Genomic DNA, 12,417 nt, shown 5'->3' on the forward strand with positions numbered 1-12,417 from the left:
GGAAGACATTCTAGCATTAAGATGCTTTTGCATATTACTAATGTTATTCATTAGAGGTTGATTTTGTAGTTAAAGTCTCAGCATTCTATTGATGCCAGAGTTTGCACAGTGGAGGGACTGGAGTCAGACTATTAGAGTTTGAATTGCAGTTCTACATTTACTAGCTGTGTGACCTTTAGTACATTACTTAAATTTTCTGTGCTCCAGTTTCAAAATCTATAAAATGGGGATAATGATGGTATTTACATCACTCGATTATAATGATGATTAAACAAATAAACAATGCCTTGGACACAGTAAGTGCTATAAATATCCCTTTAATCATAAAACTACTTGAATTTCTAACACTTTAGTTCCCAGTAAAGATTTTGGTAATAATTGATTATCTGATAATTTAGGCATATGATCGAGGTTGTTATAAACAGGCTTATATTTACACATGCCTAGTAAAAATTAAAAGTGTAACTCCTAAACGAAGGCTGGGTTGTGTTCAAGGATTGATTGGGTGGAGAGGGTCAGCCTGCCAGAGAGATTCACACTGGCTACCTTAGGCAAATGGGGAGGCCTCCAGAATCAAGCCTCAAGAAGGACAGGAATCAGGCATTTCCAGGGATCTCAGGAGGAGGGACCCAAGGGGAATCCCTTTAGGGATGACTCCAATGATTTTCCCTCTTGCATCACTCCCCTTGAGAGCTGAGCTCTTCTAAGAGAGTTTGATTGGCCTGAAGTCAGCTGCCCACCCTTGGGCCTAGTGGTGGGGCAGGTCCTAACAGGATTACAGGGAATGGAGGAGAGAGAGTTACCCAGAGGAAGAGCAGGGTGTCATTACCCAAAGGAATGGGGAGGGATGCTAGACAGGCCAAAGCAGCAGCTGTCTCCTCCATGAAGTAAGGAGAAGGAGGCAGGGTAATGTTTTCTAAAATACTATTTATGTTTGTCCCGGAGGCCTTTCCAGGAATTTAAATGTATCTCTCTCCCTGAGGGGCTGGCTCATCCTCTCGGGGCATTCATGCAAAAAGAGCAAGAGTCTGGTGATAATCATAAACTACTTCTTTCCCTGGCCTAATGAAGCAGATCTCTAGTTGTTTATGTTGCATTCATTTAAATCTCATCTTTGCCTCACAATTTCATAAGAGCAACAATTCCTAGTTCAATCAAAACACATTATACTAAAAAAAAAAAAAACCACATTATACTAAATTCTCAGAATTCAGCAGATGATAAGCTTACAAAAATGGCTCACATATTCATGAATCTTTTCCCCAGTCAGGTTGTTTTTGGCTATAAGTGCTAGAACATCCAACTTGAAGTTGCTTAAGCCAGACAAAAATGTATTGATGCACATGACTGAGTGTCCAGATGCAGGAGAGGTGTCGGTGGTGGGGAGGGATTTCATCCAGTGGTTCTAGCCCTCCTCTGCAGTTACCATGATGCTTTCTGCCCTGTTTTCTCCCCATGTACTTCATCTCAGGCTGGAAGCAAGATGGCTCAGAATTTCCAGGCCTCAAGACTACAAAAAGCAGTATCTGGAGGGAAAATGAGATCATTGCTTAACGCAAATCTCAGGAATAATGTAACTTTCCCCAGAATCTTCTAGCAAACTTTCCTCTCATCTCCTTAGCCCAGATTGGGTCACATTCCCAATCCTGAAACGACCCTGGTGATCAAGCAGATTCCATCTGCTAACTGGCTTAGACCTGGGTTCTTGGACCAGTCAAACTGGCAAAGGGAATTATATTATCATGCCTGGTTCCCAACTCACAGACCACTAGATGAGAAAAAGAAGGAACGTATGTTAAAAAGAAAATAGGGTAGGCATTTATCTTTTTTTTTCCTCCCCCAATATCTGAGCCTCACTGCTGCCCCACCCCTATGTCTGAGAAATTTAAGATTTAATGGAGGGCTTCCCTGGTGGCCCAGTAGTTGAGAGTCTGCCTGCCAATGCAGGGGACACGGGTTCGAGCCCTGGTCCAGGAAGATCCCACATGCCACGGTGCAACTGAGCCTGCATGCCACAACTACTGAGCCCACGTGCCACAACTACTGAGCCCATGAGCCACAATTACTGAAGCCCACGCGCCTAAAGCCCATCCTCCGCCACAAGAGAAGCCACCGCAATGAGAAACCTGCACACCGCAACGAAGTGTAGCCCCCGCTCGCTGCAACTAGAGAAAACCTGCACGCAGCAACGAAGACCCAACACAGCCAAAAATAAATATAAATAAAATGACACCTTCTTCTAAAAAAAGAAAAACAAGATTTAACAGAAGACAGAGGCCACTTTGTGTTAATGTTGGAGACACCATCAGCTTTCTGACTTTCTCTCGGCAAGAGCAGGGACATGTAACTGAGGCTCCACTGATCACACAGAACTATCTCAGGTTCTTTTCAGAACCTTGGGGCAGAGAGCCAGGCACCTCCTAGAAAATCCATTTGAATGGCAGGTGGTAGCAGGCTTCCAGGGACATCAGTGGCCCCAGCAATGGTACATCCAGTGTAGGGTTGCCAGGTTTAGCAAATGAAAATACAAGAGACCCAGTTAAATTCAAATTTCAGGTTTCAAAAAAATAGTTCTTAGTATAATTTTTTTTTAGTGTGTGTCCCAAATATTGCATAGGACATACTTATACATAAAAAATTATGCACTGTTTGTTTAAAATTCAACTTTAACTAGGCATCCTACGTTTATCCCACAGCCCTAATCCAACGGCATCCAGTTTCCAGGGGCAACCACGTGTTCAGTGGCAATGGAGGAAGGGTCCTCACCAGACTGGTTTTGTGGCTTCTTTGGGGTTGTGGTCCAGCCTGCTTATCTCCCTCCCTGGCTCCTGCTCAGTTTCCAAGCCTAGTTCTGCATCATGACCAGAAATCCTGAGCAAATAAATCATACCGTGTAAGCTTTGGTTGCTCGCAACTCTGAACCCTGGTAATACAAACCTCGACACCCACTACAAAAATGTGAACCTGTCCTTTGGCATTGATGTCAGTACGAAACACAAAGGGAGAATGGAACATTTTTAAAGCAGAAGTAGCATGATACTGCCTTTTTTTTTTTTTAACTTCTTTATTGGAGTATAATTGCTTTACAATGGTGTGTTAGTTTCTGCTTTATAACAAAGTGAATCAGTTATACATATACACATGTTCCCATATCTCTTCCCTCTTGCATCTCCCTCCCGCCCACCCTCCCTATCTCACAAAGCACGGAGCTGATCTCCTTGTGCTATGCGGCTACTTCCCACTAGCTATCTATTTTACGTTTGGTAGTGTATATACGTCCATGCCTCTCTCTCACTTTGTCACAGCTTACCCTTCCCCCTCCCCATATCCTCAAGTCCATTCTGCCTTTTGAAGTCTGGGTCTTAGAACAGGATGCTTGGCAAGCTTCTTCTTTGTCAGTGGCTTAAGGAATTTCCCAACAATGCCTCCTGCTTCAACTAACCTAAGGGTAAAATAGAAACAATTCTGGAATGTTCAATGACTTTAAAATTAAGGATAACAAAATTCTGGCATAAACAGACAAAAGTCCCTTACTAGGACTTTTCCAATCTTTTAGCCTATCCTGACTAATAAAACGAAACTATTTTCATATATCATAATCTCACTACTACTACGTTTAGCAATAAGAATACAATGAAAACCTGTAGCATGAAAAATGTTATTAATACTTTCTGGCTCCTAAGTTAAACTGTATTCCTATTAACCTTCTTATGTCCCCAGAATAAGACATATTCATGGTCTGGATTCTGTTTGGATTGGGGGCTGATGCTAATTTACCAATTGTCATTGGGTAGTATAATAAAGCAATTTAATTACACTAATAGTTATAGACTGGAAACACTGCCCTCCTTCCTTCTCTAGATCATGAAAGAAGCATCTTGGTTCTAGGTGGTGACATTTGCTACCCTGCCTACATGCCAGGGGACACTGGGGTGCTTGGGCTACTGGCTTATTAAGTGATGATATAGGTCGTTTGCTGAGGTTGAACATGGTGCTTATAAGCTGGGCACAGCCTCTCTAGCCTTTTTCAGCTTCACTCCCTCACAACTGGGACAGCTGGCAAGACTCTGGAAGCCAAATATGAAGCAAACATTCTCTTAACAATTGACAATTCCAAACATGAACAGGCTCCCAAAACATAGGGGTGGTGAATTTTTTTTCACATTCAGCAGCCATTCCTTTTTTCTGTCATCCCCTGATTCCTACATAGAAAAGTATTGCTCCCACATGATGTGAAATCTAAGAGACACAGTGAAACCAAAGGCTGCCATTCTACTGAAGAAGCTGAGGAGGTCCCTGAAGGCTCCTTCTATAGGATTCTACTCCTTCCTGTCCCAGCCTAGCCAGAGGGGTAGAGGATGTGACCTCATCCTGGCCCAGTACGTGGCCATGTTGACTGGCCCACTCAATCAGAGCCAACCGGACACAACAAAACCTGGATTGGGACTCCTGAGAAAAAAACATTTTCGCTCTTTTTCACTGAATTTGAAGTGCTAGAAAGTTAGGTTTAGAACTGTAGCAACCAAACTGCTACCACAGTGAAGAGGCTTTTCTGAAAATAGGGCCAGTCAGAGGCCAGAAGATCAAAGAGAAACTAGGTCCTGGTAACATCACTTAACCTTCAGCAAGTCATAACTGAAGCCAGACCTACCCTTGGAATTGCCAAATTCCCTTTTCTAAGGTCAGAGTGTTCCTGTCACTCGGGACAGAGCTGAAGTGGTACAATTGGTTTTCCCTCCACATGCAAGTGTGAGACTGTCCAGCATGAAGAATAGTCACAGCCAGGCCTCGGACCAAGGCCTTGGATCTCTGGATCACTGTTGGGTGGAGTCTCATCCAGGGTCTCCTGCTGTAACTTCAGGCAAATCACCTCACCTGTCTCTGTCTCCTCCCCATCAAAGGAATGTTCCTACTTGCCCTAGAGACTCATGTGGCCATTGTGGGAAGAGCAATATGGAAGCAACCAATATGGAAAGGCTACAATATTATTTTGTTCTAATATTATAATATTGTATTTGCTTTCCAAGCAATCTGGGAAGCTTTACCAAAAGAAGCAACTCTAGAACCACACTTCTTTGTGTTTTTGTTTTTCCTGAGGGGCATAATTTCTTCCAAAATCATAGAATTTACAAGACCAACTGCCTTTTATTTTTTAATTTTTTTAGTTTTGGCTGCACTGCACAGCTTGTGGGATCTTAGTTCCCTGATCAGGGATTGAACCCGTACCCCTGCAGTGGAAGTGGGGAGTCCCAACCACTGGAGCGGCAGGGAAGTCCCTCAAGTGCCTTTTAATTCAGTCATCTTGCAGTTCATTTTTCGCTTCATATTTAAGTGTTTGGTGGTCAGACCACATTTCCGCTAAGAGTTCATGACTTGTTTTCAGGTGGGAATGATTAAAAGTTAAATATAATTGTTATCTGTTTGAGATCTATGAATAATTTTGAGAAAATGTTCAGAAAGTGTTATTTCACAAAACCCTGCCCTGAACTCAAGATCAAATGGTATTGAATTATGGTTTTCTCAGGGTATATGCTGAGTAGTGGGGTTGCTGGGTCATATGGTAGTTCTATTTTCATTGCAGCACTATTTACAATAGCCAGGACGTGGAAGCAACCTAAATGTCCATCAACAGATGAATGGATAAAGAAGATGTGGCACATGTATACAATGGAATATTACTCAACCATAAAAAGAAATGAAATTGAGTTATTTGTAGTGATGTGGATGGACCTAGAAGCTGTCATACAGAGTGAAGTAAGTCAGAAAGAGAAAAACAAATACCGTATGCTAACACATATATGTGGGATTTTAAAAAGCAGTACTGATGAACCTAGTGACAGGGCAGGAATAAAGATGCAGACGTATAGAACGGACTTGAGGGCACAGGGAGGGAAGGGGAAGCTGGGATGAAGTGAGAGAGTAGCATTGACATATATACACTACCAAATGTAAAATGGTTGGCTCGTGGGAAGCTGCTGCATAGCACAAGATCAACTCAATGCTTTGTGACTACCTAGAGGGATGGGATTGGGAGGGTGGGAGGGAGGCTCAAGAGGGAGGGGATATGGGGATATATGTATATACGTAGCTGATTCACTTTGTTGTATAGCAGAAGCTAACAAAACATTTATTCTCCAATAAAGGTGTGAAAAAAAAAGATTAAATGGTATTGAAACACTGGTTTGTTTGGTTTGGGGTCAGCAGATGGGGCTGTGCTAGATTATATGTTTAAGTTATCAGATTTCACTAGAAAAACGAATGATTTTCTAAATGTGTTTCCAGAAAAAATGACTAAGTGTGAGTAACACTAAAATAAACTTCCTGTAAATTGCGAGAGGGACACATTGAAGGGGAGAAAAGGCTCAGTGTTTCTACCACTGTTTCTGAATTGTGTTACCATGGAAACTGGTACCATAAAACAGGTCACTTTGTTATTCGACAAAGTATTTATTAGTTTCTGCAATCAAAAAGGAAAACAAAGGGGGTTTGAAGTAAGTACAGATAAAACCCCTATTCCTCAGTCCTTGTATTTCTACAAGGAATTTTGGCTCCTGACAAGGTCTGATCAGAGCTGCACGTCTAAGTCTGTTTTCCATTCTTGTGACCGTAGGCAGTATTTGCGTTCTATTCAGGGAGCAATGAAAAGATCATTGAAGGGTTGGTTTCAAGCAGAGGTGTGACGTGTACATCAGATGTACATACTGATGTGTAAAGAATGGATCGTAGTGGAGCAAGCATGGTAGAAGGGGGATGAGTCACGAGGGTATGGCTGTGGTCCAGGTAAGAGATGAAGTGGACTGAACCAGGACAGTAGCAGTGAAGTAGAATTGAGGAAATGCCAAGTGCTTTATTGGAGTAAAGATATCCTTTATGAGCAAAACAAAGGTGACCTCACGTGAATCCAGTAAAAGTTACTACAATGATTCTTTGGGGTTTTTTGTAAGTTTATTTTTTTATTTTTGGCTGCGTTGGGTCTTCATTGCTGCACGTGGCATTTTCTCTGGTTGTGGCGAGCGGGGTCTACTCTTTGCTGCAGTGCGCAAGCTTCTCATTGCGGTGGCTTCTCTTATTGTGGAACACAGGCTCTAGGCGCGGGGGCTTCAGTAGTTGTGGCACAGGGGCTCAGTAGTTGTGGCCCACGGGCTTAATCACTCTGCGGCATGTGGGATCTTCCCGGACCAGGGCTTGAACCCGTGTCCCCTGCATTGGCAGGAGGATTCTTAACCACTGCGTCACCAGGGAAGCCCTGATTCATTTTTAAATATTGTTGTCTCTTCAATTCCCTTTGCTGATAAAGATTCTAATTAAAGACTAACACTATTTTTCTAAGAGGAGAATCATGAGAGAACACAGGCTTCACAAACATAGACCAAGTGACAAAGATAAACAAAATGTAAAGGCCAATATAACAGAAAAATCCAACCAATAATGTGTTTACATCTTTGCTTGTGACACCTTGACTGTACCCTCAAAGTTGCCAACATCGGGAATAATCTTGAATGCACATGTTGGACCACTGAATTACTTCTTTGTAAAGTGATTTCTAAATAGTTCTAGGATTAGACATCCTAGACAATCATGTATTTCAAATGAAGTCTTACTTCTTTTACGTCTTAAGGCTCCAGCCAAGTAAAATTCTTTTATGGTATCAGCCTCTTTCCCTTAAAGGTTATCTGCTGGTAAGGATACTTGTGCATAGTTAGATTGTTAATAGAGTTCCAACGAACGGTGTAGCACACCAGCAGCCATGTAGGTAAGGAGCAGATAATCGAAAATATGTACTCCTGATTGACTGGGGGTTATAGATAAGCAAGTTGTCCTCCCCACAAGAGTCAGGGTCACTTTTACCTCTAGACCAGTTGTTAATGGCACCGGGCAAAGATAATCTACCCACATTTTATCTCTCTACCTTCTGGAGAAATAAAATTTCCAAAGTACAATTAGAGGAACTGGACTCAGCCAGCTTCTGTAGGAAGGGTTTTCATTTATTTTTCTATAATCTGAAGAGCATATTTATTTATATTAGATGATTTGGTGAAGGCACAATAGATATCTTTATCCCATTTTTGTTTTATAGTTAAATGGTTTTTAACATATTCACAAAGTTGTATAATCATCACCATTATCTAACTTCAGAACATTTTCAAGACCTCAGAAAGGAACTCCAGGACTTCCCTGGTGACACAGTGGTTGGGAGTCCTCCTGCCAGTGCGGGGGACACGGGTTAGAGCCCCGTTCCAGGAGGATCCCACATGCCGCAGAGCAACTAAGCCTGCGAGCCACAACTACTGAGCCCGTGTGCTGCAGCTGCTGAGGCCCACACGCCTGGAGCCAGTGCTCCTCAGCGGGAGAGGCCACTGCAGTGACAGGCCTGCACACCGTGGTGAAGAGTGGCCCCTGCTCACCACAGCTGGGGAGGGCCCGCACGCAGCAACAAAGACCCAATGCAGCAAAAAATAAATTAATTAAATAAATTTTAAAAAAGAAATGAACTCCATATCCATTAGTAGTCACTCCCCATCTCCTACTCCCCCCACTCCCTGGAACCACTAATGGACTTCATGGATTTGCCTGTTCTGGTCATTTTAGATAAATGGAATCATATACTACATGGCCTTTTCTGTCTGGCTTCTTTCACTTAGCATGTTTTCAAGGTTCATTTTTATTGTGGCATGTATCATAACTTCATTCCATTTTATGGCCAAAAAATATTCTGTTGTGTGGCTATCCCACATTTTGTTATTCATTCATTAATTGATGGATATTTGGGTTATTGCTACATGTTTGCTATTAAGAATAATGCTGCTATGAACATTCACGTGCAAGATTTTTTGTGTGTATGTATATATTATCAACTTTTTTGGGCATATACCTAGGAGCAGAATTGCTAGATTATATAGTAACTCTATGTTTAATTTATTGAGGAACTGCCAAACTGTTTTTCACAGCAGCTGCACCATTTTTCATTTCTACCAGCAGTGTATCAGCATTCCAATTTCTCCACATCCTTACCAACACTTGTTTTAATCTTATTATAGCCATCTTAGTGGGTGTGAAGTAGTATCTCATTGTGGTTTTGATTTGCATTTCTGTAATGATTAATGATGTTGAACGTATTTTCATGTGCTTCTTGGCCATTTGTCTATCTTCTTTGGAGAAATGTCTATTCAAATCCTTTGCCAATTTTTTTTTTAATGAGTTGTCTTTTTACTGTTGAGTTGTAAGAGTTCTTTATGTATTCTAGATACAAGTCTCATATCAAATACATAATTTACAAATATTTTCTCCCACTGTATGTCTTTTCACTTTCTTGATGGTGTGCTTTGGAGAAAAAAATTTTAATTTTGAAGAAGTCCAATTTGTCTATTTTTTACTTGGTTGCTTGTTCTTTTGGTCATCTCTAAGAAATCATTGCCTAATCCAAGGTCACAGAAATGTATACCTATGTTTTCCTCTAAGAGTTTAATAGTTTTAGCTCTTACATTTAGGTCTTTGATCCATTTTGAGTTCATTTTTGTCAATGGTATAAGGTATGGGTCCAATCTCATTCTTTTGCATGTGGATATCCAATTGTCCCAGCACCATTTGCTGAAGATACTGTCCTTTCCCCATAATGGTCTTGCACCCTTGTTGAAAGTCAGTTGACCATAGATTTATGGGTTTATTTCTGGACTCTCAATTTTGTCCTACTGATCTATATGTCTGTCCTTATGCTAGTACCACACTGTTTTGAATACTGTAGCTTTTGTAGTAAGTTTTGAACTTAGAAAGTGTGAGTCCTCCAACTTTGCTCTTGTTTTTCAAGATTCTTTTAGCTATTCTGTGTTTCCTTTGCATTTCCATATCAATTTTAGGATCAGCTTGTCAACTTCAGCCAAAAAGCACAGTTGGGATTTTGATAGGGATTGTACTGAATCTATAGATCAATTGGGAAGTATTGACATCTTAATAATATTGTCTTCCAATCCATGAACATGGGATGTCTTTTCATTTGTTTAATTCTTTAATTTCTTTCAATGAGGTTTTGCAGTTTTCACTGTACAGGTGTCACACTTACTATTGAATTATGTCCAAGTAATTCATTCTTTTTGAATTTTATATACTGAGCCTATATCCTGAATCCTTGCTGAACTTGCTTATTCTAATAGTTTTTAGGATCTTTAGGATTTTCTGTATATAAGATCATGTCATTTGCAAATAGAGATAGATTTAGTTCTTCCTTTCCAATCTGGATGCTTTTTTTTTTCTTGCCTAATTGCTCTGGCTAGAACCTGCAGTACAATGGTGAGTAGACGTGGTGAGAGTGGACATCCTTGTTTTTTACCTCATTTGGGGGTGTGAGGAGTCTTACCCTACCTTTCTTAACTATGTGCTTTCTTCACTGTGGATGGCTTGGACTCTCCCAAGGTGGCCCTTTATAAAAAGTCCACCAGGTTTTACTTGTATTTTTCCCTCAGTGGTTCTCCATTTCTCTGGATTTAGAGTAAGTAGGGTATGTCACACCAATTAGATTGTATATGTTTAACATCTTATATCCTATATGAAGGCTACTTCATATAAAAGGATATCTACTTTTGCATGCACTGTCTTGGTTAGCCATGCTTACAACTTATGTGGTCCAAATTAGAGCACTGCCTAAATGCTTCAATTTATCCCATCTCTGTTGCTTTGTATTTTAATGTCTTATGGATGGCTTCTGTGACCAGAAAGGATTATTCAGAGACTACAGTTTAGCTGTTTAAATCAACTTTATTGTGGATAGAGTTTGCACCCATAATAAATAAAATGTACCCATCTTTAGTGCATGGTTCCATGAATTGTAAAAACTGTGTAGATCTATATAATCACCAAAAAACTTCCCTATGCCTCTCGGCAATCCCTCCACCCCAGCATCATGAAACTGCTAATTTGCTTTCTGTCGCTATAGATTAGTCTTACCTGTTCCAGAACTTCATATGAATAGATTTTTGCAGTATGTAGTCTTTTCTGTCTGGTTTCTTCCAATTCAGCATAGTATTTTTGATATTCCTCCATTTTACTGTATATATAGTAGTTCTCTTTGCTGCTTAGAAGTATTCTATCATCTGGATATATCACTTCCATTAGTGGTATTAGTTAATAGTGTTCACCTGTTGATGAACATTTGGGTTTAGTTTGGGGCTACTGTGAATAAAGTTGCTATGAACATTCATATGCAAGTCTTTGTGTGGATTTGTGTTTTAATTTCCTTTGGGTAAATATCTAGAAGTGGAATTACTGGACCATATGTTAAATGTATGTTTAACTTTACTTTAAAAAAAAAAAGGAAAACAAAACAAATTTACCAAACTGTTTTCCAGTTTTACACTCCTATCAGTAATGTATCAAAATTACTTCCAGTTAATCTACAATCTCACCATTTGGTGTTACCAGTCTTTTTAATTTTACCAGTCTAGTGGGTACAAAGTGGTATCTCACTGTAGTTTTGAAATTCCCTGATGCCTAATGATGTCGAGCATTTTTCTGTTTGCATACTTATTGGTCACTCAGATACCTTCTTTTGAGAAGTGTGTGTTCCAGTCATTGCCATGTTTTTACCAGCTGTTTAACATGGTTTTTCAAAGAGTAGAGGTTTCAAATTTTAATGAAGTGAAATTTATTAGGTTTTTCTTTTATAGTTAGCAATTTCAGTGTCCTGCCTAAGAAATATTTGCTCCAAGCTTGCAAAGATTTATTTCCAACATCTTCTAGAAGTTGTATAGTAAATTTTGAGTTATTTTGTTGTATGGTGTGAGGTGAGGGTCAAGTTTCTTCCTTCTTTCCTTTTTTTTTTTTTTAAATAGAGCCATCCATGGGCTTCTTGGAAAAGGAGAAGGAATCTGAAAGCAGCAAGAGGAGGGGTTTTCCTGACTTCCTGGACCCTGGTGTACACGGAGCCCACACTTGAGAAGAGCAGAAGTTTCAGATAAGGTAAAAGAAACATCTGAGAAGAGGCTAACAATATATCAGTGCTGCTGAATCCAGCTAGTTTCAGCAAGGTACACAGTGAAAGGGTTTGAGAGGGCAGGGAGCGGGGGCGATTGCACCAGATGAAGGGATGTAAAGAGCAGTGGTGTGCAGGCTACTCACAGGGGTTATTATACTGAAGTTTACATTAAAATACTTAGCATTGAAACTGTGGAATGTATTTATATGTATATTAGTTTTTAAAATCTAAACAGTTAACAGTTTAAGTACCTAATCAGGAGTCTACTCCTGGGGTGTTTAAATCAGTATCTGAAAATCCCCAAATAGGAACTGATGTTCTAGAGGGAGTTTCTGCAAGCTATTCAAATATCCTTATAGTTAGAGTTCATAAATTAGTATAAGGAATGTTAGATATTTGTCACTGGTGGCATGAGGAAATTCAAGACATGTAGATGGGCTGGCTTGAAAACT

Source organism: Grampus griseus, assembly GCF_964374135.1.
Source record: "Grampus griseus genome assembly, chromosome: 6".
Taxonomy (NCBI): Eukaryota; Metazoa; Chordata; class Mammalia; order Artiodactyla; family Delphinidae; genus Grampus; species Grampus griseus.